The 27,757-nt window shown below is 40.0% G+C and overlaps 1 long non-coding RNA gene across 1 annotated transcript in view; it reads right to left on the bottom strand.

Moving 5' to 3' along the window:
• The window catches only part of LOC308176510, a 55,572-nt gene extending 30,630 nt beyond the window's left edge, over positions 1–24,942 (bottom strand). Inside the window, exons 1-7 of the long non-coding RNA XR_013938294.1 lie at positions 23,662–24,942; positions 21,630–21,736; positions 17,948–18,087; positions 8,075–8,254; positions 4,193–4,306; positions 2,448–2,590; positions 1,565–1,666 (exon numbers count right to left, since the gene is read on the bottom strand). This is a non-coding gene — a long non-coding RNA (uncharacterized lncRNA). The remainder of the gene's footprint in view (positions 1–1,564; positions 1,667–2,447; positions 2,591–4,192; positions 4,307–8,074; positions 8,255–17,947; positions 18,088–21,629; positions 21,737–23,661) is intronic.
• Between the last annotated feature and the right edge of the window lie 2,815 nt (positions 24,943–27,757).

The raw sequence follows: 27,757 nt of genomic DNA, 5'->3' as shown, positions 1-27,757 counted from the left end.
CTTTGAAAAACAAAAACATGGCACTGCACTGTCTGGATCTCAGCAGGAATAAATCCAGTGGAGATGCAGTACCAAAAAATCTAAGTTTTCAATAGGTAAGATCCAAGTAACTTTTTTCCCCCCTTTTTCTTTTTTTTTTTTCCTTTATTATGTCATTATTAAATACAGCATATAAAAATTTCAAGTGAAGACAAACTTTGTCCTTGTAGTTTCTGTATGGCAATGCTGTACATTATTATTTCCTACACTTGCAAAAGACTTGTTGGATCTCTGAATAATCCAAAAATACAAAGTAGGGCAAGACATTCCTGCAGTTCATCTTCACAAAACATGATGTCACTTATGTACAGGCTCTTAATCCTATTCCTCCTCCTATTTTCCTTTCAAATGTGTGTTTTGTATGGAGTTATCCATCAGACAGCACATTGTCAGTGAGATGTGTCTTTGCTGTGTGTGTATTGTGATAAAATGAACCTAATGCATATGTAAATTTGCCTTCTCAGGAAAAGTGTGCGGAAATACATTTGACTTGAAATCTCTCACAGCAGAAAGATTTAAGAAGGGTAGAGATGAAAATTTCCCCCATCTTGAGACTGAAGTGGGAGCCCTTGAGATCTGAAGAAACCCAGTCCCTGCGAAGAAACCCCGATGGTCGGGGTACCCTTTTGGCCCAGACAATGCAGTGCCCCTGGCTCTCCCACCACTCCCTTGCATCCATTGCAGAGCCCGGAGCTGGCAAGGCAAGGGCCCTTGCCCAGCACGCCAGTGCCGATGGCCCTGTCTGGAAGGGCAGGTGATGGAGCAGCGAAGCCGGGACTGCGAGCAGGGGGAGAGCAGTGCCCTGGGGCAATGGCCCTGTAACCTTGTCAGAGCACTGGGCAGCCTCGCTAATAAAACGGCGCAGACGGCCACTGGACACCACTTGCCAAGCATTGTGCTGTTAGGGACTGGCAAAGTGTGGTCATGGAGACCTCACTGTGAAAAAAGCATGAACAGATCCTGATCACGGGAACGTGGATTTAGCTCTTTAATTGATTTTTTTTTTTTCACTCCGAAGGTAAAACCCATCAGCTCTTTTGAATGGACTCTTAAATATAAGCATTTACAATAATTTGTATGAAAAACAATTTGAGGAAAGGATTTAAAGATATCATCTAGCAAATTGCTTTGTTGACAACAGATAGATATTAAGTGCAGTTTATCCTGGCCGTAATTAGGCACCACTTTCCCAGCTTTGTGATCGTAACTTTTTTTTTTAATCATTTTTTAAAGAGTTTACAAAAACACCGTAACATTAACAGGCACCTTTTGAAAAGACGAAAAACAGGCATATAAGGACATTAATGAAAAGTTCATTTTAAATAAATAAATAAGCATCTCTCTCACAAATAACTAATGCTTACTCAAAATAAAATGTGAAATGCCAATGTGAAAGCAAGCCAGCAAAGTTATTACTGATGGACAAGTACATATGTGTATGCAACTTGTCGTCTGTATGAACAAAATTTGCAGGTATAAGGATCCATAACATGGGAACAAATTTCCTTTTTATACAATTACTTACCTGCTGTTCTTTTTTTAAAAAGTAAAGTATTTAGCCCAAAATTTCAGGAGTCAGACTTGATGATCCTTGTGGGTCCCTTCCAACGTCGGATATCCTGTGATTCTGTGATTGAAAATCCAAGTTTACATTATATATCTTAGATGTTATAGACTACATATAAAAAGAAAGGCTTTCTGTTCTGTAACACTGTTTTTAGGATCAGCTGATGGCTTTGTGTAAATCTACAGGCTTTGAAAGGATGGAGGCTATCCTTAACAGAAGAAAAGTGAAAACCAAAGCTGTCTGTTTATAAAGTATTTTTATGAGAGCACAAACGTCTCTTTGGTTGGAAAGTGGAAAATATAAATATGAGACCTTTGTGATCTGAAAATATGGTAGTTTTTAAGCTGCACCTTTTAAAAGAATATTTCAAAAGATGAAAACCTGCTGCTGTGTCTTGCTGTTTAAAGTAACAAGGTACATCCTTCTTTACAGCAAGTAATATGCTAAATCACTTGTACCACATCTCTCTTAGAGTATGCTGAGCCGAAGTTCAGTGAAAGGCTTTGTTTTGGTTTCTAAGTGTTTTCTTGTTTATTTGAAATGGCAGTATTTACATCACATAGCTTATTAACTCTAATCACCCAGTTCAGTAATTAAAAAAAGACAGGATTGTCTACTGACATTGATCACAATGCAAAAAGCCATAGTGAAAAGAGTCTAATGAAATATTTTTGTAAATTGAAAAAAAAAAAAAAAGGTAGTTAAGCAAAGCTGGGAGATCAGAGACTTTGCTAGAACATTGACAAATGTATTAATGCTTTTGCAGCTTTCATATTATTTCATGTGAGAGTACATGAGATTAAAAAATATATTAAAAATTTTGAGTATAAAAACCACTCACCATTTTATATAAGGAGTTGAAAAAGAAAAGGCAATATGATCCACTTGCTGAAAACTCAGTGAGTGATGGTCTAAAATTTATCTGCAGGAAAAGGTGACTTTCCTTCATTCAAAGGAACTTCTTTTCCTTTTAGTCGTAACCATCTGTTGATCATTTCATTTTATGAGATTATTTTTGAAATAGAAACACTATACATTATGACTTTTTCTCCACATATAGTATTGTTCAAATTTAAAAAGACACTACATTTGATAACTAACACTTAATACTTACTGCTCTTTACAAAATATTCTTGGCAGAAGGTTAGAAACTGACATTTCCAGTTGAAAATAATGCACTGTCAAATAAGAAAACTGCAGGCTGTGATTTTTAACACATGTATCTATTATTTTAAACATGAAACATTGCATCAATTTGACATTAATTTATATAATAGGGACAGAAAAGGATAATGCAATTTTCAGGGGCTATCTACATTTAATTAACTAGCAGCAGTCGCCTGTAACAAAAAGAAAACTGCTACAAAAAATAAAGCCTGTTTGTACACCTTCTATCATGCATTATTGAAACACACAATGTCATTATATGAAATAATAAGTGTTTAAATAGAGGCAGCAACTAATAAATAAAGACACAAAACTTTCATAAAAGTTTGTAAATACAGTATCGTATGGAAATTCTGATGCACATTAGCTCTCATATGCACTGTAAAATGTTTTATTATGAAAAAAGTGGGTAAGATACTTATCTTTTAAATTGGAGTTTAATATTTTATTAGTGCCAGGCACATAATTCTCATCAAATGGCAGGAAACTCTTTTTTTTTTTTTTTTTTTTGTATGGATATAAATGTCTAGAGTTTAATATTTCAAAGATAAGTACCTACTACTGCATCTATCACACTGCAACTTAATGGAATTTACTTTTTCTTAAATATTTATACTGTATGTGTGTTTGGTTGTCAAATGATTGTATAGCTACTGAGGCAGAACTGATAAGCTGGGCAACAACCTTGTGAATTATTATTTTGTAAATTTCAAATGTTTTAAATCTTGAACACGATACGTAAATACAAGCTTTAGAGAATTTTCAAACGTGCAGTTTTATTGGAAAAACAGTATTCTATAATTGACGAGCAAACTAAAAGTTCTGCTAAGTGAGCCCTAGATTAAAGAAATCATCTGACTTTCCCAAAACAAATTACATTTAAAGAAAAATAGAATGACATTAGTGAGAAATATTTCCTGAGAATCCAAAATACACAGTAGTGAACAAATTAAACTGAGACCAGTCTCTGATATTTCCAGTGTAATGTACGGAGAGCATCATTCAGGCTCTGCAATACTGCAAACTATTTCATCAGTTCTGAGAAATGCTTTCTGATCCATGCTGATACAATTACCTAGCCTTTATTGGCAATTTAGACCTGCTTTTAGGGACATTTTAGAGCAAATGATGTTTTCTTGATATTTTAAAAAACGCAGCACTATTTGCTATACCTTTGGGATAAGGTAGAAATGGAGTTAGAGGCTCATTAAATATCTGATTGGTACAATGTGGTTTTTGTTACTGTGGACTAAACTACCAAAAATGAAGATATGTTCCTGGAGGTTCTGCTCCCCCTTGCAATCAAATGATATTTTTATTTGGAATATTTCTGTAAAATATCAGCTGGCCTTTACTACTACTGTACTACATACGAGAGTCCTAAAATCTGCATATTAATTGACGGATGTTGAAACTTACCTAGTAAATTTTTAATATGAGCACATGTGAAGGGCATACCACATCTTCCTTTGTTCCTATAAAAATGTGATGTCCAGACTATGACCAAGTGAGCTTGAATTCCTTTTGATGTTTCTGCAAGAAAAAAGTGAAGCAGTTACAGTTTAGCTAGAAAAACTAAAACAAGATGCTTGCTTTTATTTTTTTTTATTTTTTTTTTATAGGGATTTAACTGAAGTGACATCTGAAACTAGAGAACAATCTACTGAACAACACAAAGCTCAAAAACTCCTACCAGCTTGTCTTGCAACTGGAATAGCTTTAACCTAGAGACTTAAAGACAGCTATGGTAGCCTTAAATTTTAGGATTTCATACAAAACCTGCATTCCTAAGCACTGGCAAAGCACTTAAATTAGGTCCTCTTGTCCCAATTACTTAAAATAGTGTATACAGTCAAAAGTAGTCTTAAAAAAATATCAAAAAAAGTCAACCAATCTATATTTTCAACTGGTTTCAATTTTTCCTCTGCTTCTGGAAAATTCACGTGAGTATTTCTGAGCTCACTATATTACACAGCTATTTTTATGCCATTTTGGTCTGAGTAAATAACATACAAGCAAGTGTGATAAGTCAGGAACATACCATTGTGATAAATAAAAGCCGATAATTTAAAACTCTTTTAGCTAGAAGTGAGATGCCTTGTGAGAATATTAGTGTGGTAAATAAAATCTGCTAATTTAAATCTTTTAAAATAATGCTTCCTGCTGTTAGCATCCAACACACAATGTAGCATGACGATTATTCAGCAGCCCTATAGAGGGGATGATAACATCACTGTCACTGTTACAGGAGGAAACTTTTGTAGTACAAGTTTCTCAAAGGAGATGGATCAAACCTTGCAAATGCTTACATAATTGACACGTATAAGCAATTTGGTATAAACAAACATATAAACTTTACTTTTAAAGCACAGATGTTTTAGCTCTTTCAGTCTGAATGGTTAATGGACAGGCACGGATATTATCTGAAATTCATGTATTCTGAAGTCAAATACTCGTCAACCAGATGAAGAAAGATTTTGAAGCCCCAGTTTTGGAAAATTGTAGCCATCAGATATTACCCTTCCACTCTGAGTTTCACAGTTAGCAAATTTCTGTTCTCCTTTAAAAGAAAGAAAGAAAGAAAAAAAAGCAGGAACAACAAGCAAACTCATAGATACAAGTGTATTGTGTATTTCATGCTCCATGTATGTTACCCATACTACCAGGAATGAAATTAGAGGCACAGTCTTACAAAATAATAGCAGATACCTGGGAAAAATAGCAGCAGCTGAACATACCAATTATGTTGCAGAGCTCAGAACTTGGTAGTAGAGGGTCTGCAGGACACCATTTGGGCAAAGGACAAAAATCTCCACTGTTTTGAGAGGAGGGAGGTGGAGAACAAAGTCCATATCCAGTGCAGCAGGTCCTGGAACTGCCACAGGGGATGGGAGTGGCTCCCAGTTAGAGAGGTCACAAGTCTGAGGAAATTTCACAGAGGCTGCACTGGGAAGGTGAAATGAGCTGCAAAGCGCAGTATGGGATGCACAATGCTCCTATGACCAGACACAAAAGAGATCTATTTGTTTCCCTGTGCATTTAAGTAAAGGACATTCAGAGGAGCAATTCCACAGTGACAAATCACAAGCATTAACAGTGCCTCTGAAAAGCACAGAAATTCTCCTGCACTGGGCTACTGAAGAGGATGGGAGGACCTGTGAGCATTACATCGCTCCTTCCTTTGAGGAGCATACAAATATTGTAGCCATATCTGAGGGCCACACCGTTCCCAGCAGCATCCTGGTAGGTCAGAAACACCAGTGCCATGATCAAGCAGCCAGCTCTGCATAGATATTAGACCACTGCCACAGCAAAGTTTGACACAGTTTGGAAAAAAAAAGAAAAAAAAAAAAAAAAGAATAATTGTTGCAATGCCATACGGCATCTGTATTAACATGAGCAAGTTATTTTGGTAGGGATTCAATTTCATAAATGTGGCTTCAAAGGCTGTTCCATAAGCACTATAATGTGTTTTTTTTCCTTCTCACCAAAATGATTAAAAACTTTACGATATGTTCAGCACAGTACTTAAGTATTTGTTTTGTTAATTTCTTAAAACAAATTGGATTCCCAGTAAATACAAAACTTGGACAGCTGCATTAAGCAAGCAGTGGGGAAGCAATCTCATAATGATTATCATGCAGAAGTGCACTACAGAAGAATTCCCAGAATTTCATCCAAACTGTTATTTGTTCTATTATAAACCTTCTATAAAACCCAATATAAAAATTCCTGAAGGAAGGGAGAGCATTTCTAAATATTTGCAAATACCTTCCAATGATTAAAGAAGTGTGTGAAGGATGAGATGTTACCAAACAGCAGAATTAGGAGATATGGTCTCTCTCCTTATTTTATCACCTTGCGGGGGAATCAGAGCAGTTGTAACCATTTTCCTTCCAGCTGGTAGTCAGGGGTTGGACAGGCCAGCTTGTGACAAACAAACCCCGTACAACAGTCCACTCGCTCGTCACAGGTTCCTGTGTGAGCTGACTCCATGCATGACACAATCTCTGTGGAGCTTGACTCCATGGTATGCCTTATCTACACAGTGAGGCTCTGGGATTCCAGACAGCAGCATGCACTGGGTGAGAATACCAGAAGTGGTAGTCTGGTGGTTTCAAAGAGTTACAACACATTAAAAAAGTGAAATTCAATACCAGCCCTTTGTGCCTGGGATTTTGCAAAAGTTTTTTTTGTGAACTTCTGTATCAAAATTTGCTTATCCATGGCCTGAGGGCAGGAGAAGACAGGGGTGGCTAAAGTGTCAGATGTTCTCACCAGACATACAGAAACCAATGTACAGCCCCTGTGTTGCCCCAACTGCCATGCATCTGTACAGGGAACTCCTCACCTGTTGTCTCTCATCTTTTGTATGGACTGTGTCTTTCAGAAAGAAAATAGCTTTGCACAGCAATTTTCATAACACTTCAAGGGGACTCAGCAAGCTTTCTGCAGTGATATATGAATGCACTCCCCTTGCTACTGCCATAAGGGAGGTCAGCGAGGAAATATCCCATACAACTGATTGCGTTAGAACAACCACAACTCTAATTATCATTTATTTAACCTTGGAAAAAAATCCCACTGTAAAGCAGAATAATAAAAAAAAAAGCCTTAAAAATAAAATCTGTCATCCCATGGAGCAGCCCTTTGCGGATTTAACAGCTAAGGCAGACTCCCAGGAAGCAGGGGTTTGGGATCCTTCCAAACGAAAAGATTCAGCCAAAAAATTGAAATCTCTCTTCTGTGAGTAACTAATTAGACTTTGACAAGTCTTATAGCCATTAACATCCCTCCACAGGCTTCCTCAGGACATGTTTGTACATGCAATGCTATTTTGGAGAGCTCCGCAGCCCCTGGGAAAGAAGGGCTGCGTCCAGGCAGGGCCTGGCCAGGCCTTGGGCTGCGTGAAGCCAGTGCTCAGGAAGCGGCCTCCCAGCAGAGCTGCTTGGCTTGGGCACAATGCTGTGCTGACACTTCTCCATGGACAGGGATATCTCAGTGATTTTTGCACCTTGTTTCTTTAGATTTTTGCTCTCACTGCTCAGCCTTGAACAGTCCTATTTAGCCCAGGTAGGGCTTGATCTGAAGTGGATCCATTTCTCCTTGTTGCTTGTGCTCTCTGCAGTGGTCACTGCCAAACGGACTCCTTAGGAACCAAACAGTGTCCAGTGCTGACAGACCCTTACCTCTTTGCAGGCCGAAAGGGGAGTCCACAATCCACCATCCAACAGCTTCACAAACCTATCAGCCTTTTAGCACCCAGCTGACACAGGAAGATGCAACTGTCAGCCCACTCACCATTTAATGGTAGCTCATCTTCTGTGGAGGCTGGTTCTGGACCTCATACTCTTCCCTTGAGGACTGAAGAGCATGAACCACCAGATTGGTATGATATCTGATCACAGTCAGTAGCAGAGGTAACTGTCAGGAGGACATGGTGACATCCTGCAAGCCCCACGTTATGCTCATGAGTAGACCCTATAAAATATAGTCCCATAGGTATGTAAAGTTACAGACAGAACAGAAGAAATTCTCATTTCTTGCAGTGTAGTAAAACATGCCCTTTTTTATGCAGCAAAGGCTTCAGAAACTAATGACTTTCCACACTTCTTGGCCTAGGGGAGCAAAGCGGAAATGATGCAACTTTCTTCATTTCAGTAACAACAAAAGTTACACTGCAGTAAAATGGAAATACTAGGCAGGTTAATCCAAACCATAACTCAGTACTTTCTCAAAAGTAGTAGAATTTACCTATTCACTGCCTTATTTTTCATTTTTATTTTTTCACTATATAACCACCTTAAAAAAAAAAAAAGTGTACTTTTCACTGCTGGATCCCTAAGTACCACCTGTCTTCTGCATATCTATTTTTAAGACAGTAAATGCTGCAGACTGAAATTGTCCATACTGTTTGCAACCCACAGCACTGAGTCAATTGCCAAGACTAACCAAATAAATGAACAAACAATAATGATTTTAGTGATACTAGCTCATATTTACACTGAACTATTATTTCAAATGATGTTTGCTACTATACCACTATGGATTTATACACATTATAACATGCAATAAAAACTAATGTCAAAGAATAAAGGGACACACAGTAGAGATGATACATTTTTCCACCTGAGTAAAATGTCTCCAGACTTGCTATTGGTAAAGTGAAAACTGTGCAAAGTAATACAATAAATGAAAATGAAATGGGAAAATCTCTTTCATTTGTGTCTTCCCTCTATCAATGAAGTTTTCCTGCTGTTTGGCGATATATTAACCATGAGGGAAAACTGATCTTTTGTTTGAAATAGAAAGGAAGGAAAAACAACCATTAACACAAAATGACAACAGTTTTAATCTCCAAAATATACTGAAAATACAAACAAATATTTTGCATGATTTATAAGAAATACATATCTAATATAAGAAATACATATGTAGCAGAAGAAGGTATAAAATAGATGAATACTCCACAAGGCACTTCTTTTCTGTGGAAGTGCAGTGCCAGATGACTGTTCACGCTTTCTTCATCTAGAATGCTTTCTTTCCATGGAGTCATAGCCACCTAGTATTTTACATTCCTTGCACTGCATCAGGGTTATGGTACTATGTTACAAAGTTATTCAGAAACCTGATTGGCCATGTTCCTGCAATACATTTTCCTAACCCCAAGATAAAGATCCATGCATCTCTTTACCCTTTAAACAAAAAAAGCTATTGTAATAGCATGTAGTGTGATGCATGGCATGAATACCAAAACATGTACATGCACTGCTAAACTGTTTAAGTATGGAAGAAGTAGTGTCTAATAGCATCAGGAAATTGAAATTTAAAAATTTTTCTCACTCACTTATTTGATGAGAACTGGGCTGCTGACAGGTGAAGCAGAAAGTCATTTTTCAAGTTAAATGCCAAGTGGTTATATAGCATAATATTCAGTCAAAATTAACCACCTCACTGCTGCATTGACATACAGCATATTTAATGGCAACTGTTTCTGCAGAGAAAACTATAGACCTTGGGGAGTTCTAAGAAAATGGAAAGAAATTCTTGCTAATACTTCAGTTACTTGCTTGAAACAAAGAATGATAGTGTACCCTAAGTCATGGCAGATAGAACAAAACATAACAATTTGTCAAAATTATAAATATAATATTTTAGAATATTTAACACTTTAATATTTAAAGATTTCATGTTTAAGTAATCAAATGTGCCAAACTAGCCTATAAACCAGGTTGGATCCACAGCACAGTTTAGGCAGAGAAGAAGGGCTTTTTGATGCATTTCCAAAAGTTCTTCCTAGCACCTCAAGTGCAATCTCAGGGCCCTCGTCCTGCAAAAACAACACCCATGAGGTTTTTGGACTCATTATCACCTCTGAGGACTTTACAAAGCTCAGCTTCAAGGCTACAGATTGAAAGTGAAAATCTCTCTGCAGGGAGCTTTGCTTCGATCTTCTGGATTTAATCTGAACTTAATCTTTAAAGCACAAACCAGTAAGATATATTTTGCTTTCTGAATGCCTTTTGGAGTTATGGCGAGTTTAATGCATAACGTAGCTGGCCCTTAGCCCTGAAGCAGATGCTTCCATTTTGGGATTGCTTTTTAACTGTTTTGTTCATTTGTTTTCCTCCTCCTTTTTTCAAAATATAGTACTAATTTAATGCAAAAACTTACTGGGATAGGCTACAAGGAACTACATTTCTTCTTATTATGCCAAAAAAAAAATAAATAAATCCTGACCCATACAAGGAAAGCTTTATTGCCCAAATAATCAGAATATATAAAAAGTAATTCAGAGATAAAGGGTGCATACTGTTTCAAAGAGAGGACTGTAAATAGAATCTTAAAATGAGAATAAACTCCTAAGTGTAATAGCAAAACAGAGGGAATGCCAGGCAGTAGCACACTAAAAAATGCATTTAGTTTTTCTAGCCTTTCCTCATAAAAATTTACACTACATGTGGTAAAATTAGAAAGGAGGAGAGCAAAGAAGAAACCAAGAAAATTAGCTTTGGTAATATTTCTGTCTTTTCAGGAACGTTTAGGCTGAATTTGGAAGGATTTTTATCCCGTGTCACGAAGGGGCTGGCAGGGACCCCAGCTCACCCTTCTACAACAGCCACTATGAACAGGGACTGGGGCAAGCTCCCAGCAGGGGGGAACTGGTCAGTGGGGGAAGGGGTGGATATAGCACGTGGGTTTTGGGTATTGCTTGTCTTCAAACAGAAGGATTGACAGACTCATGGCAGGTAGGCTGCTGGGAGACTGAGGGAGAATTTGAATTTTCTTGAGAATAAGCAGAGCAGAGGAAAAAATCTAAATCAGCAATCTAACCCAAAGAAAGTCCTCTGAAAGAAATACAGAGAAACTCTTAAGGCCAAAGATCTGCCTGTCCTTTCTCATCAGTAAAGTCAGGCTTCATAAATGAGTATATTATGAAAGGAGATTATTAACGAGAAAAGCATAGATGGCTTTTTGTATATATCAAAATTCTTTCTTCTGCCTTGATAGGATCAAGCAAATAATTCCTCAGAAAGTCACAAAGCTATTCAACAGGTGAATAGCTGCCAAGATAATTTCAAAACTCTACATTATGGTCCATCATGTAACTCATGTTTGCTCAGTAAATATTATTCTCTTGGGACATCTCATGCAGAGAAACAGATGCCAGTTGATGACCCAACCTTTTCCTGGTCTTTCACTCTTGTTTATGTACAAGAAATACACGTAGATATTTATAAATAGAAATTACTCAAATCTCACCAGTGTGATGTTTCCTTATGTTCTGCTCCTCTTCCGTGCAATATATCTGAGGTTTTACTGGTTGAACTCCAGGGCAGGGGGGGAAAGAAAAATTGTAGTTAACGTGTATGAAACTATCTTGAGGATTTATTGGGTATGGGAAGAGTAAAAACCATAGATTTGTATAATTTTTACTAGAAAAAAAAAAAAAAGATGTATTGAGCTGGCAGCAGCAGTAAGGTGAAAGAAAATCGTGAAATTCTTCATAGTATTATATGAAAATTGTCAAAGTGTTGGGATGCCCTAATCATCCATGAGCCAGCTGAAAATAAAGTGTATTTATACTGAAATTTTTCAGCATCTTTGGACAGTAGCTTAGTTTTGTTATAAGCTGTAATGTTCCACAAAATACTGTTTATTTTATCTTGCCATAGAATATAGTAATAAAAGAATTGTAAATGTGTCTTATTTATCAATGTGTCTGCATGTCTGGGTTATCACAGGAGACATGGGTTGTTTTTCCTTGAAGTAACTGAAATGTCTGGTGGTTACTTTAGATGAAGACAGGAGCAGCAAAAAGCACTACAGAGAGATTCCTCCTGGTCATTGAATCTGAAGCTTCTTACCAATTATATCTTATACACAGTTATTAGAATATGGTTTAAGGGGGTTTGTGACAAAACGCAAATACATCTGAAATGCACATCATTAGCAGTACCCAGTAATGCTGTATTACATGCTGGAATTTATGTAATAAAAATGTTAAACAGCCGGTGATTGTATTTGTTTACAGGATCTAAAGATGGGAATTGGGATGAACCCACGAGTAACTTGCCTTGGAGGAGTCTGCTCTAACTGGATATGGATGGATTGGAAGTGGAAGAAGAGACTGATTCAAAGTGACTGTAAAACATTACTCACTTATATTATTACTTGGAGTATATCAACTATCACGAGTAAGTTTCTTCATGGTCAATCAATATCACACTTGTATTAAAATATTTTGTAATGTGAATCATGGAACCTGCTCTTGCAGAAAAGGTGGGAGAAAAGGAAAGAAAGCACAGAGGGGAGAAAAAAAAACAACACAATAATCTCTTTCTCCACAGAGCAGGAGTGGAGACAGCCAAACCATCAGCCACACTGATCATAGGACCCACCCAAATGGGGCCAGCACCATGCAGAAGTGGTCCCCACACTCTGCCATGTCCCAGAGTTTGCTCCGGTGCACCAAGGGGCAACTTCACATGTTGGAGGCACCCTCATTGCAGAGAGACTACAGACACCCACAGCTCCGATTCTTAGCCTTGTCACTGACTGCTTGTTCTTCCCTCATGTCTTACCCACCACAGATGGACAACTGTGGTCCTAACGCTTTAGAACTCCACTCCATTAGTGGCCCTGACTTGCACACATTATTTCCACTGCTGTATTTGTAAGCGAGAACTCTCAAGATTTCCGTATCATTGCTATTTCAGTTAAGCAGCTCAAAGTTACTTCACAGGAGTTTGTATTAAATTCTGTGGCATGAATGCCTGTGTGTGGATATATGGATGCATGTGCGTATGAAGAATTTCTGCAGAACGTTTAGCACTCATTAAAATCAATTATCTCTTAAGATTGAAAAATATAACTCCAGAGATTAAAAACAGGAAAAGACTCTAAAATGACAAAATCTGAAAACTAGAGAGAGAGATGCATAATAGCAACACAGACACATTTTTCCTCCTAGAAAGCAGGGGTCAAACTTTTGGATGCATGGCAGGATTTAGTAGTAAGTTCTGAAAAACATATTCATTCAGCAATAGCTAATGCCTTAATTTACTTTCAATGTACTTTAAGACAGTGAAATCTGTATTTTAAGATTTGATAAAAAGCTAAAATGAGCAGAATTTCTGTTAAAATTGGCAAGATGCATTAGCGTGACCACTAAGTGAATGGCACTTCTCAAAATAAACTCGCAATTCTATTAATTCAGTATATATATATATACATATGATTTTTGCTACCTGACTACAGACACAAAGGTTGATGTTAATGCCTGACCTTTTATTTAGTCTTTGAAACGCTCTTGTTGGGTAAGATGGTTATTTCCCCGTGCTAATTATATCATGGTCTATAAATAATTTAAATCAATACAAAACTAACAGTACATAAAAAGTCGTACTACTAGGCCTTCAATATCACATTTTTTTCCTTGTCATTAAAGTCTATAGATACAGAAGCAGTAAGTTACTCTCAAGAATTTGTAAATGTAAATGCCAAAGTTGAATTTACAACCATAGCTGTGTCCCTCATGCTGTCATATATCACTGATGTACAAGTCTATCAATATATATGATTATTACTTCTAGTTCAGTGGGTTGCTTTAAAGATATAGAGGACCTTTATATCAATCACTTCTTCAAAAATGAGACTTTCTGTGCTGTAGGTCTTGTGCTGACCTTTCAAAAGAGTGACTATTACCCATAAAGAGCTTGATCAAGAAAACTCTTACTAATGCTTTTTTTTTTTTTTAAACTGTAACTTAAGTAAACCACCAGCAAAAATCTACTGATTAGCTTCTCTCTTCCTCTCTACACCATGAAAATATACTGATTAGCTTCACCACGCATCCTATTCCAAATAACGCTGCTGTCAGCTTTGATATAAGACTTCCACATCATTGACATGCAAGGCATGCTCTTGTCTTGGATTTTTTTATTTTTTATTTTTAATTATGATACCTGGGTAGATGCATAGAAATATGAAGCATTCAAAAGAAAAAAAAAAAAAGAAAAAAAGAAAACCTTACTGCCAAACTGGGCAATAGTAAAAGGTTTTCTTCTCCCTGGAAAATACTTCCATGTTGTTCCTGGCTTATGCTTAAATGAAAGGAATGGGTCAGGGATAACACAAAGTAATTTAAAGGACTTACACTGCAATACATAGGATTGCCCACAGCTACACCTTGCAATCACCCAGTTCATATTTTAGGTCCTGACATAAGAGTTCATAGTATTTTACAATTCTATGTTCCATGTCAGTGGCTGACTGTGGAGTTGAATATCAGTCCTATTTAAATCTGCAAGAAAATAGCTGCAGGTGACATAACCTTTCATGTAGTACCACTGAGTACATATACAAATAATTGAGGCTCTTGACCCTGTCTACGCACATACAACTGTAAGTACAAACTTGACATTTTGATACTGCTTGTAGCCTTTCCCGTTGTTATTTTCCGTTTCAATAATCCATTGCAGGTAGAAAAATGAAAGAAGGAAGCATGAATGATTAATGCTGTCAAGCTAAAATAATGTATTTAGAAAAATCTATAAATCTGTTATTTGTGGCATTTTAAAACTAAACACGACACTTTGGTGCCACTCAGCCTATTTTACAGCAGACAAATGTAAACGTTTTGCAGCAACAATGGCAGCATAACCCTTTGAACACTGGGTTTGGCACCAAAAGTTAAGGGGATCGTCTGTAAACTTCAGTGTACAAATGAATATTAAAGATATACGAATATTCATATAATGCTATTAATATTTAATATATATGTATGATGCAAAGAGAATGTGAATAAACCACCCTTCTTATACAGCCTTCCTGCTTTCATTTTCCTGGCTGTGCCCACATGTGCACCATGCGTTCACTTCTGTTATTTTTTCCAGCATTCCTCTGTTAGCAGAAGGATGTCTGGGTCAGGTTATACTCTCTTAAAATATTTAGTGCACCTTCCTGTCAGACAGGGGACGCTGCCACTTCAGACCACTTAGGTTCATCTAGATATATTTCTGTGTATTTAGTGGTTACCATTAAAATATCAGCCATTGATGGCACAGCTGAATGCCTGATGACAGATCCTGGATAACCAGAATTTTTAATTTTCCATAGAGAACTTCAATATTACTGTTAATTGCGATGGAAGGACGGGTGCCACGTTGTGCCCCCTTGCCACACAAAGCCTGCTGCCAAAATCTCCAGCCCGGTGCTTGTTCCACCCACTCACCCACCCACCCCGCAAGTCCTCGCTGTGTGCAGTGCTTCTGAGGCTGCTGCTGGCCAGAGGCTGGCAGCACCCCTCACAGGGGGCTGGGAGCAGGGGTCCCAGGGGTGTCGTGAGCACACCATCAGCTATCGATGTCACCTGTGTTGGGGATAAGATCTTTGCAGAACTGTATATATGCTAAAATTATATCAGCACCCCAATCAGCACTTCTGTTGCTTTCTTTCACCTCCAAAATAACAGTCAGGCAATCAATGCAAATGTTAGCGTATAAACAAGATACTCTCTTTTAAAATCGTGAGGGGCCGTTTGTGCTAACAAAATGTTTTCTCACTGTGAAGACAAGAGTGTACAACAAAGCTGCAGCTATCTGTTAAAACGTCTTGGAGATTTTGCATTTGTTAGGTGCTCTAGCAAGCCATTTAAAATTAAAGTTAATTAAATTAATGTGATATTAGCCCAATTGTTTCACTTGATAAATCTGTAGAACTCAAACTACGAAGCTCAAGTTTCAGGAGATAAGTGAATTAACAACACATGTAAATGATCAGAGCTGTTCACAGATTCAAAAAATAATTAAAGCAGATCTCTAGCTTGCAGCAAGTTTCACCTGAAGTCACAGCAACTGAAGTGCTTTAAGATGCTGCCTATCGCTGGATATCCATACTGCCCTCAAAGTATAATTTCACAATTTTAAGACAAGAGTTAAGTATTCTCAAATTTGTTTCCTTAATTGCTATATCTCACCTAGGCTGAGACCTCTTACCTACTAGATGCTGCTCTCTGGAACAAGTAGCTTTGCAACTGGTTTCTCCAGTCAAATGCCTGAAGAATTGACAATCACTGTCTCACTGAATTCAAAAGTTAGACTCCTACCTAAGTCATGCCACTGAACCACTGACAGGAAAGCAAACATCTTTGAACATCAAAATAAATAAGTAAATAAAAACAAAAACATTTATATTGCAGAAAAAAAAACTTTAAGAAATGCAAATACATATTGATGATGGAAGAAATCAGTTTCCTATATAAGCAAGCTTATATCATGGACTTTTAAATTTTTCCTTTAAAAAAAAAAAACAAAAAAAACCACCACAATTCCTAGTGAGTCTCACTGTCTTCTGCTGGAAGAGCCACATTGCCCAGGACAGGTTGCTCTCCATACTGCTGTTAGTATGTTCAGCTGCTATTTAACTTCTCAGGCCAGCAAGTGAAACCCCGAATAACAATTGCCACATATATGGATAAAAGCAACAAATGCAAAGCTATTTGAGTTAAGTTTGTAACGGCAGTCAATTGGAATGCATCTGAACTGCAGAAACTTGCTTAAAGATGCTCATGTCACACAGCCAATGGCGTATAATAATTTAAAATTAACTAAACTCTTTTAGTATAAAATGTAATGGCTCTGTCAGAACCAAAGTGCAGAATGCTAATTTAGGATTTTAAATAATAATTCTGAATAAATGGAAATGTCATTAAAAGGAAGGTTTTTTATTTTTTTATTTTAAGTGCATAAAGGGACACCTTGAATTAATATAAGCCATTAAAGACACTCCTAGAGCAAGCAAAGACTTACAAATGTCAAAACCCTGAGTGAGCTAGAAAGAATTTAGCTCACAATTGAAATATTCTGGGTCATAAACATGAACATGTTCATATTGAAAATACTGTAAAACTCATATGTATATTTTGCCAATCCTGGAGGTCACAGGCAAGAATCCACGTTTCTGCAAGTAATATTTTTTGGAAGCTAAGGCCCCTTCTGCACATTACTTGCCATCACCACTGGGCACCCTCCATCTCTTCTCCACGCTCATGCTTGTGGATTTTCAACATGAATCTCACAAGCAGCTCACTCCCTTCCTCACCAGCAACAGTGAAAACAGGCATTGGCAGGAATTTTGGTCAAAACATTATTTTTTTTTGTCCCATCAGGAACAAAGTGCAAATCCTGTGTGCTCTACAGGGTGAGGAATCCCCATGCAGGGCTAGCTGACAGCAGCACATGCTGATCTCTGACTTCTGCCTTTGCATCCAATGTACCTGAGAACCACAGTGCTACATCCACTCTGCTCCACTCCTAACCCTTCCCACAGGTTCTCTCTCAGGTCTTCCTGGTCTGTGTTCCCACAGTGCCAGGATCCAGGAATACTGACTCTACAGTGCCATGCACAAATATTTTTAATAATCTTAGCGTATGTCAATGTACACACAGTTGCAGACTACAGATTGCTTTCCCCATAGCAAACTGCTATGGCACCCCTTTATTTCTGGCATCAGCTAATGAGCTTCTTCACATCATGTGGTGACAAGAAATGCAAAGGCATTTGAAGTGAAAACCTGGAGGACATGAAGAGGGCCTCCTTCTGCCATACCAACGTTTTCCTGTTAAAACAGAAAGGAATTGCTTCTTTACTAAATGAGAGGTATGAACTTACCTTGTGCCACATCCAAAGGATTCACTTCTGAATTTCATCCATTCCAAAGAAGGAATAATATTCAGCATTTGTGTACAGCAGTGCATTTTAAGTGCAAGTTCAAGCCCACGGTATGGCACAGCATGCATGGATCTGCTGGACTGAAAGACAGCAGGAAACAAATGCACCCATCTGGCCACATAAATCAATCACTGAAATCTGAAGATACATCCACAGAAGGGAAGAAACGATTAATAGATCTGTGATGTGTAAATTATTTAACTCTAAAATCACACTAAAAATGGCTTTTTTTTTTTTTTGAGAATGCAGTGTCAAGGACATAGAATCACAGAATCATCTAGGTTGGAAGAGACCTCCAAGATAACCGAGTCCAACCTCTGACCGAACACTAACAAGTCCTCCACTAAACCATATCACTAAGCTCTACATCTAAACGTCTTTTAAAGACCTCCAGGGATGGTGACTCAACCACTTCCCTGGGCAGTCCATTCCAATGCCTAACAACCCTTTCCGTAAAGAAGTTCTTCCTAATATCCAACCTAAACCTCCCCTGGCGCAACTTTAGCCCATTCCCCCTCGTCCTGTCACCAGGCACGTGGGAGAATAGACCAACCCCCACCTTGCTACAGACTCCTTCAAGGTACCTGTAGAGTGTGATAAGGTCTCCCCTGAGCCTCCTCTTCTCCAGGCTGAACAATCCCAGCTCCCTCAGCTGCTCCTCATAAGAATTGTTCTCCAGACCCCTCACCTGCTTCGTTGCCCTTCTCTGGACTCTCTCGAGCACCTCCATGTCCTTCTTGTAGCAAGGGGCCCAAAACTGAACACAGTACTCGAGGTGCGGCCTCACCAGAGCCGAGTACAGGGGGACAATCACTTCCTTAGCCCACTGTTTCTTATGCAAGCCAGGATGCTGTTGGCCTTCTTGGCCACCTGAGCACACTGCTGGCTCATATTCAGCCGACTATCAACCAATACTCCCAGGTCCTTCTCGGCCAGGCAGCTTTCTAACCACTCCTCTCCCAGCCTGTAGCTCTGCTTGGGGTTGTTGTGCCCCAGGTGCAGGACCTGGCACTTGGCCTTGTTGAACCTCATACAGTTGGCCTCAGCCCATCGGTCCAGCCTACCCAGATCCTCCTGCAGAGCCTTCCTACCCTCAAGCAGATCGACACACGCACCTAACTTGGTGTCGTCTGCAAACTTATTGAGGGTGCACTTGATCCCCTCATCCAGGTCATCGATAAAGATATTAAAGAGGACTGGCCCCAGTACTGAGCCCTGGGGGACTCCACTAGTGACCGGCCTCCAACTGGATTTAACTCCATTCACCACATCTCTTTGGGCCTGGCTACCCAGCCAGTTTCTAACCCAACGAACTGTACACCAGTCCAAGCCAAGAGCAACCGGTTTCTCGAGGAGAATGCTGTGGGAAACGGTGTCAAAAGCCTTACTGAAGTCAAGGTAGACCACATCCACAGCCTTTCCCTCATCCACCCAGCGTGTCACTTGGTCATAGAAGGAGATCAGGTTTGTCAAGCAGGACCTGCCTTTCACAAACCCATGCTGACTGGGCCTCATCGCCTGCTTGCCCTACAAGTGCCGCGTGATGACACTCAAGATAATCTGCTCCATGAGCTTCCCTGGCACTGAGGTCAAACTAACAGGCCTATAGTGCCCCAGGTCAACCTTCGGCCCTTCTTGTAGATGGGTGTCACATTTGCTAGCCACCAGTCGACTGGGACCTCCCCTGATAGCCAGGACTGCTGATAAATGATGGAAAGCGGCTTGGTCAGCTCTTCCGCCAGTTCTCGCAGTACCCTCGGGTGGATCCCATCCGGCCCCATCAACTTGCATACATCTAAGTGCGGTAGCAGGTCACCAACCATTTCCTCGTGGATTGTGAGGGCCACATCCTGCTCCTCATCCCATTCCACCAGCTCAGGGTACTGGGCATCTAGAGAACAATTGGTCTTGCCGCTAAAGACTGAGGCAAAGAAGGCATTAAGCACCTCAGCCTTTTCCTCATCTCTTGTCACTAAGTTTCCCCCCGCATCCAGTAAAGGATGGAGATTCTCCTTAGTCCTCCTTTTCGTGTTGATGTATTTATTAAAACATTTTCTGTTACCTTTAACAGCAGTACTTTGCAATAGTGAGAGCCTTCTAAATCTGTCAGAAGAGGCAGGTTAGATTAAAAGCGTACAATGAGCGTGAAGGCACCAGCTGGACTGGTGGCAGTTAGCACATTTATGTCACTCCTCCCTGTGGCTTTCAGGTGGTGTGCCACTCAGCTCTGAACACTGAGGCACACAGCCCCCACCTGCAAGCCTCCACCATGTCTTGGTTTAAGCGATTCCCTGCCATTATAAGTGATGTAACTTTTGCTCTTCATCTACTTCTCTCCGTAGGTACACCTACAAGTACACCACTGACGCTGGGAAGGTGGTGGCTCATACCCACGGTGCAGCAAGTTGGCAAGAAGGTGACAGATTCAGCCTTTCTCACTAGATATTTGGCCTTCACAATGCTTATGTGGCACAACGCAGCCCCAAGACACCCCAGCCAGATGCGAGGGCAGCACCTGAAGCCCCTGAGGATGCTCAGCTCTCCCTGCCAGCCAGAGTGGTGTCCTGCCTCTCTGCTGAGACTGATGATGTCACTGCAGGGTGAAACACGGCATCTGCAGGAACCCCAAAGGCTGTGCTGGCACCACAGGATTAAATATGCAAGTTACATTTAACATGGGCAGGAAACCTCACAAATATTTGAGTAAGCAGGCAACATACTCTGCACAGAGCTGTCTATCAGAGTTCAGCATCCTTTGCTACCTAATCCCAAGCTGGTTTTCTGGCACAGGCTCATGTCTGGGGTAAATCCTTCTGAAAGCAGACTGATAAATTGAGGTGATGGAGGAGTCACTCCTGGAGCCGGTCACAATCTCCCTGCTGACTCTGCGTGGCACCTGGGACTCTTCTGCACTTTATGTCTATTGACTCACCTTAGACAAGTGTTATACTCCATCTATTCCCCAGTATATTTTGTCATTAAAAATGCAGTATATTGGCTGACCACGGCTAGGGGTCCAAGTGTCAGTTCCTTGGAAGCTGCCTGCCTCAGAGACAAGCTGGGCTCTCACTATCTACTTGCTTAAAAGAGATTTGACATTCAGCCCATAGCACTGTGAGACACTGTCTCACAGCTTTTGGGTTGTATTTTGAACACTTTGCATATTTTTTTCTCTTAGATGCACTTTTTCCTGCCAACAATGTGCTGATGCCTTTACAAGCATCTTTGTGGGTCACTTGGGAAGGAGCACAACCACATACCAGAACATGGATGCAGCTGAATCCTTTGGTACCGTTAACAAGTTTTGCCATGCCACAAAAGTAGTAATTGTCTCCACAACATTTCAGGCCCAGAAACAGCCATCCACATTGAAAAGAGCCCTTCTTACCAAAGGAAAAACCTTGAAAACCCCGTCTTTTTTAATTGTCTGACATAAAGCTCACCCCTATCTCTATCAGCATTGCAATAAATAAATGATTACAGCCAAAGTACTGCCACTATTGTTATTAGCAGCCTGCAAGCCGAAGTTGAATCAGAGGAATACTGAAGAATGAAAAACTTCTGCTGCTCATTGCTATTTCCAGGTAGACCGATGCCCCTCAAGAACGTGTTACATACTCACCAGCACAACATCTCCAGCCTAGGGCTCCTATCACCGTGGGCATCCGATTTACAATCACCGCAACTTTTTTTTTTTTTGTCTTCCTTTATTTGCTGACTTCTGCAAACCTTTGGGAGGAGAAATGAAGACTATTATAGCAGCTTTTAAATTGACTCTTATATTAAGAATGTTATGTTTTTTATATCCTCTCTGAAAGGGTAATATGAAACTTATGAAATATTTACCAAGTGTGATGCATAAACAACAAATCACCTCTTTTCCATTAAATATTTTTGTGAAAGATATTTTTAATAAAATACTGCAGCTTGCAATTTAATTACAATGAGTAATTAAAACTTAGAGGATAATCATTTTTGGCAAAAAGTCAGGTTTTGTTAAAATTTTAAGATAGAAAAAAGATGCATATTACGACCATAATACTGTTAGTAATTAAGATAAATGCATCAATTATTAAAGATGCAAACATGTCAAGCAAGCATAACTAATTATTTGAGCATGTTAACAGTTGTTTAATGTTAACAAGCAGTGAATTATTAAAGACCCCATGTGTCACATTTTGGACTGCATAAAATATAATGTTCTGGAAGGGTTTATGATTTTCAGGTTTTGCTTAGATCTTTCCAGTCAGATAAGCAATAAATTTAAGATAAGTTGCATTTAAACTGTATTTCTAAAATAATTAGCTGTAATTGTGTAATGAAATGTTGTATTTCTCACTTTATGAAGACTTCCAAATTCAGTTAAAATGACCAAAATATATCAATAGGTGTTCCTATGCAGTAAATACACAATTTTTGTGAGTGTGCAATTTCTTCATTAAAAAGAGATATGGTATTTGGGAAGTTTAAACTGTCAGAGTAACAACTAAACTGAGATGAAAGAGTATGCTTTATGTGAGCTAAGACTTAGGTTGGTACCCAGTTCTGTGTTTCACTGTTCACACCGCGTCCTGCAAAGCAAAGCAGGTTCGTGCGTGCCTGAACCCAACTGTCTGCCTAGGAACTGTTGCTGGTCCTGGGGAGAGATGTGGCTTGTACTGGCTCTTGCTAGGTCCATGTGGGGTCCCTGACCTGCCACGCACATCAGCAGGCAGTTCGCGGCTGCTGTTTCTTTGAAGTCTTACAAAGGGGCCACAAAGCCTCTGCAACAGTCCCCTAGAAAATCCCAGTATCAGGGAAATCCCCAGCCCTCTCCTTTCTACAACAAAGTGCATGTAGCAAATTAACATAATTTTTTAAAGAAACCAGAAAGGGAGAAAAAAAAAAAAACTGTTTGCAAGTAGAACTAGATGCATACAAAAAAGAAATGAACTTCCAAGACAACATTGTGAAATGTTAAACTAATTTTCCCTACTTGTCTTCACACTATTAGGACCCCCCCCTTCAAGCCACCTCCTGGTTACTGTGCTGAGCTGGCTACTCTCCCATCTCGCAATACCTGCTAGTGACCTCACAATGCCTGACACAAGAATAAAAAACATCAAAATGGTTTAGAGTTACACAAACTTTCACTATAAATTTCACTATAAACCCTGAAACTTTTTTTTTTTTTTAAGACAAGCATAAAATTAGGTTTATTTCTTATGAGAAGGCTTTTTTGAGCTGGATGTGTTCTTCTAGCAGACTGAAAAGTAAAATCTTTACATCCAAGCATTAACTGTTAAAACCTGAATGTGGGTGAATCTCTAAAGGACCTAATTCAAATGGGAGGGAAGTTGCAGTCATATGACCAGTCATTTGAATTCCTGGACATTTACCGTGATATCTTGCAGCCCTAACTAATGGTGTTTGCAGGCAGACAGATGGCAGCCTGCCCATCCCAAGGGGTCTCAAAGCAGCTATACCCAGAGCCCAGCATCCCCTGAGCCTCAAATGATGCTACCTGGGGGCTCGGCACCTCTCATACCCTTGGCAGCTGCTGCAGTCCCACAGGCACAATCCCTCCTACCTTTGCACCACCTAAACAGTCTGGATTGCAACAGCATCTGCTAATCTAGATTATTTTGTCAGGATCAAACCACACAAGTCTTTACCTCTGCACCTTGCTCAGCTGGAGCCAGGATGTTGGCTGATGGCCTTGGAAGGCTGCAGGCTTTCACCAGCAATACACCAAGGTGGTGGCCCAATCGCCAGAACGGGTGCCTCGCTCCACCTCAGACATCTCTGGTTTGGATCTGTGGCAGGGGGAGGAGAGCCCTGGAAGCACCAAGGAAACGTTTGTTTGTTTTTGGCAACATATTAATACGAACTAATGTTTGCAAAGCTCTTTGATATCTTCAGATGAAAGATGCTCTGCACAAATATTAGGCTGTTAATTGGGTGGCTGGAAGGTGTGCAAACAGTGCAGACCCAGCGTAATACTTACAGCTCTTCACACTAATGCTTAAAATCTGCTCTGCCTTGAAGCTAGGCAGAAGTTTGAGCCACGTGGTAGGAAGACATGTCCAGCCTCCCAGCACCGATGACATAGGGTGGCTGCACCACCAGCGCTGGCCAAGGCCCCACGCAGAGTCTCAGGGCAGGGAGCAAAGCTGCTTTGCCACAGTCTGTTTTCTAATGAAAACAAACTGACATATCCCCTTCTCCCAAGAATAGCTAAAAGGCAACTGCCACAAAATGTAAATGGAATTCATAAAACCAAGCCATCACAAAAGCACAGAGGCATAGATGCTGGTAGAAAGATGCTGACAATGCTACGGGAATTCAGAAGAGCGGCACCTCGAGCCTAAGACAACAGTGGGGTTTCAGGTGCTGGAAGACAAGCATGTCTTTTGCAAATAATTTACTGCTCTCAAACACACACACAAAGGAAGTTTGGGGACCCTACTGGTCATCTTTTTAGTTTATCTTATTTAGTATTTTTCCCCCAATTTTTCTTCCCGTTTCTAGGTGACCTCCCTCCCGTGACAAGGTCTCCCCATTATGACAGTGAGCTCTGATGATAATGTAGGTAACATTCAGACTGAGACCAAGTGCAGCAGAAAGCTATATTTCACTCCTGACCTTCAGCTCCCCCTCTAGTGCAATGCACACATTATATTTCCCTTCACTCAGAGCAGGACCAGTGAAACAGCACCAAATGAAATAAGTGACATTTCCTTAGCTAGATACTAGAGAAGAATAAAACAGTTTTGCCATTTCCACCGTGTGCGCGATACTTGTGGCACGACTTTGCTTAGCTGTGCTAGCTGCTCGGCTCGCTGCTTAGTGGGGCCGGGACAGGAGACGGAGACAGGCTCAGGGGAAGCTCCCAACACCACCCCACCAGGGCTCCCATCCATCTCTGCCGGTCCCAGCCAAAATAACAACCTCGATGCGCCTGAGGAGGTCCCAGTGCCGAGCTGCTCCACAGAGCCCCTGACCCAAAATCGCAGGTTTGCTCCTCTCCAGCACCAAATGACACACTGCACAGTAGCTCTGGCAGAGCTCCAGGTGCATCCCTTTATGTGTCAGGCCTGAATCTCGTCATATGTTATGGTAGAGCTGCATGTACAGTTCTTTCTTTACTTCCAAGGCAATTTTACCATCTGTTTCTATTATGGGAGTTTATGGCACAGAATACCTCAGACAGTACAGTATCTGTTTCTTTTCTCTGCTGCAGTTATGGTTGCCTTACTGCTTTATGAACAGAATGATAAAATTTAGAGCCTTCTTAATTCTCTCCTTTCCACCCCCATTTTTTTCATAGCACGTTGCAGAAATGGAAGGATTTTTTACAGTTCATATTATTATGATGAGAAGTGATTTGAAAGAAAGTATGGAATTTATCAGGAAATGGAAATGTGACTACAAGGCAGCTTTTAAAAATTCTTTAATCATATCATGATTAAGAAGGTTTTTATATTGTTACTTCTATGTTCTGAAGTATATAGAATTTTGTTATAATCTGATATTTGCCTTTTTCTTCCCTTTTTTTTTTTTTTCCCTCCTCCAAGAAAGATGAGCATCCTTGGCATACACGGTACCCCATTCACATCCTTTAAGATCCTGCATTAAAGCAGGGACTCCACAAGGAGAATGGCTCCATGGATTTTCATGAGTAATATTTCATAGTTATTTGCACCCCAAAATCTACACATTTACCTGAATCAGTGTGTCAATACACTCCTGTCCCCCATCACGTATTCTCTGAGAACTCTTCAGTCCTTATGGAGAACAATTATTTTGCTGCTGTAAACTCCCCCCCTGCCTTTTTTTTTTTTTTGTGACATGGAGAGCTATCATTTGTATGCAACAGCATTTTATTTTAACAACATTTAGATAGTGAATGTTTGTAATCACCCTCATTGTCTCTAGTCCACGAGAAGGTGAAGTTATTGCACATTTCTTTAAAGAATGAATGAATGTAGGCTTATGGGCAGAAGATTAGATAGGTATGAATTTGGCAAAGAAATCAAATATAGACACACAGAAATATCCTATTTGCCCATGGCTGGTTTGATCACATGGTGACCATCTGGAATTTAGATCAAGCCTTCAATAAAATACAAGGGACCACACTTCTGCGGCACTCTCAATGATAAATTAATATCTGAGCTGGAAGTACTACAAGAAAACAGTGATAAAGAAGACAAAAGCCACATCTCACATACTCCAATTGCACTCCATTTCCTGGTGTTTCTTCACTTCCCCCCCTTCCCCCGCCCATTAATATAAACATTATATGAGAAGTATAGTGAGAGCAATAAAAAATAAATGGCAATTAGAGCCAAGATCCAGAGCTAAGACAGGAGGAAAAAAGGAACAGAAACATTGGTCCTGATGGCCTTTTCCTGTTCCAATCTTTTTTAATGTTCTTCTGACCTTGATTAGATCTGCAACTTCTCATGTGAGGCTTTGAGATAAGTCCTATATTTAGATAAAAAAAAAAAAAAAGCAGTACCACAACCAAAGTGCAGAGCATGCAGGGATCCATACATATTTTGCCACATTTTCTGAATCCCACTATTGCTGCTTATTTGCCCTCTTGCTAGAAGCTGATTCACCGTATTACCTTTCAGAGACAACCTGCAAAACACCAGCCCTGGACCCTCTGAACCACTTCAGGAGGTCTCTGCTGTCCATGAACTGCTCGTGCCCCTGGCAGCATCCCTGTTTACAGCAGTACCTGGTCAGTACAGCGGCTGTGGTGAGGGATCTTAGCAAGTTGTATCTTACCGACTTCGAAGCCAAAGCATAAAGCTATTCCCCAAAATCAGAACCTGTACAGGCTCACTGTGGCAGCACTGCTGGAGGTGACAGCCCACCATTTTCCCGCTTGCATGGTCCCCCGTCATGGCATGATGCCAGGCACAGCCAACATTGTCCTCTCTTGTGGGCAGCACCACGCAGGCAAATACCTCTTGGGTCAGACCAGCAGGTTGGTTCAGCTGAAAACCAAGTCAAGAAAGAGTGAACACTTTAATTTTCAAGGCTCACCCTGCAGCCACACAACGGTAGCACAAAGGATGCCCTATAAGCAATCCTAACCTCCACTGTCTTAATAGGACAGCACCACAGTTCCTGGGCTTTCCTCCTCTTAAGAGATGGGAGGTTTTACACACAACCCACAGGTACCTCTTCAGTTCTTAGCCCATTAGTTCACACCTCATAGCAACTTCCCATCACCTTCCAGCCAAAACCATTTACGTGGTCCTTGAGAGCATGGGAGAGACCTCCCTCCTTGGCCTTCTTCCCAAGGGATGGAAAGCCACACACAGTGAAGGCCATTAAAAAGGGTGCAAAAATACAATGCCCACTTGCCACAGCTTCCAAAAGGCTCAATGCAGCTGTCTTGCATCAGGAGCCCTGGATACTCAGAGGGAAAGGTGGAAGTCAAACATAACAACCGTCATTGCCTTTTCCAGCAATACAGATCAGAACATGTTTCATTGCACCCTTCTGCAAAGCCACTAACAGGCATGGGACTGGCATCCCACCATGGCAGCCATTACAATGTTGGTTCAGAATTATAGATGCCCTACTTAAGCTTTTTCCTACTGAAAATGAAGAGACCTCACCTTTCATGGATGGTATGGATGCATATCAATTTGGCCCATGGAGGGAAAGCCAGGTCTCTTGTGACAGATAAGAAAATATAATACTGTCAGGGAAAAGGTTAAAAAAACATCTTCGGAAAAAAAATAAAAA

The sequence above is a fragment of the Anser brachyrhynchus genome (assembly GCF_964034855.1).
Source record: "Anser brachyrhynchus genome assembly, chromosome: 12".
NCBI lineage: Eukaryota > Metazoa > Chordata > Aves > Anseriformes > Anatidae > Anser > Anser brachyrhynchus.
This window is presented reverse-complemented; position numbering and strand designations above follow the sequence as displayed.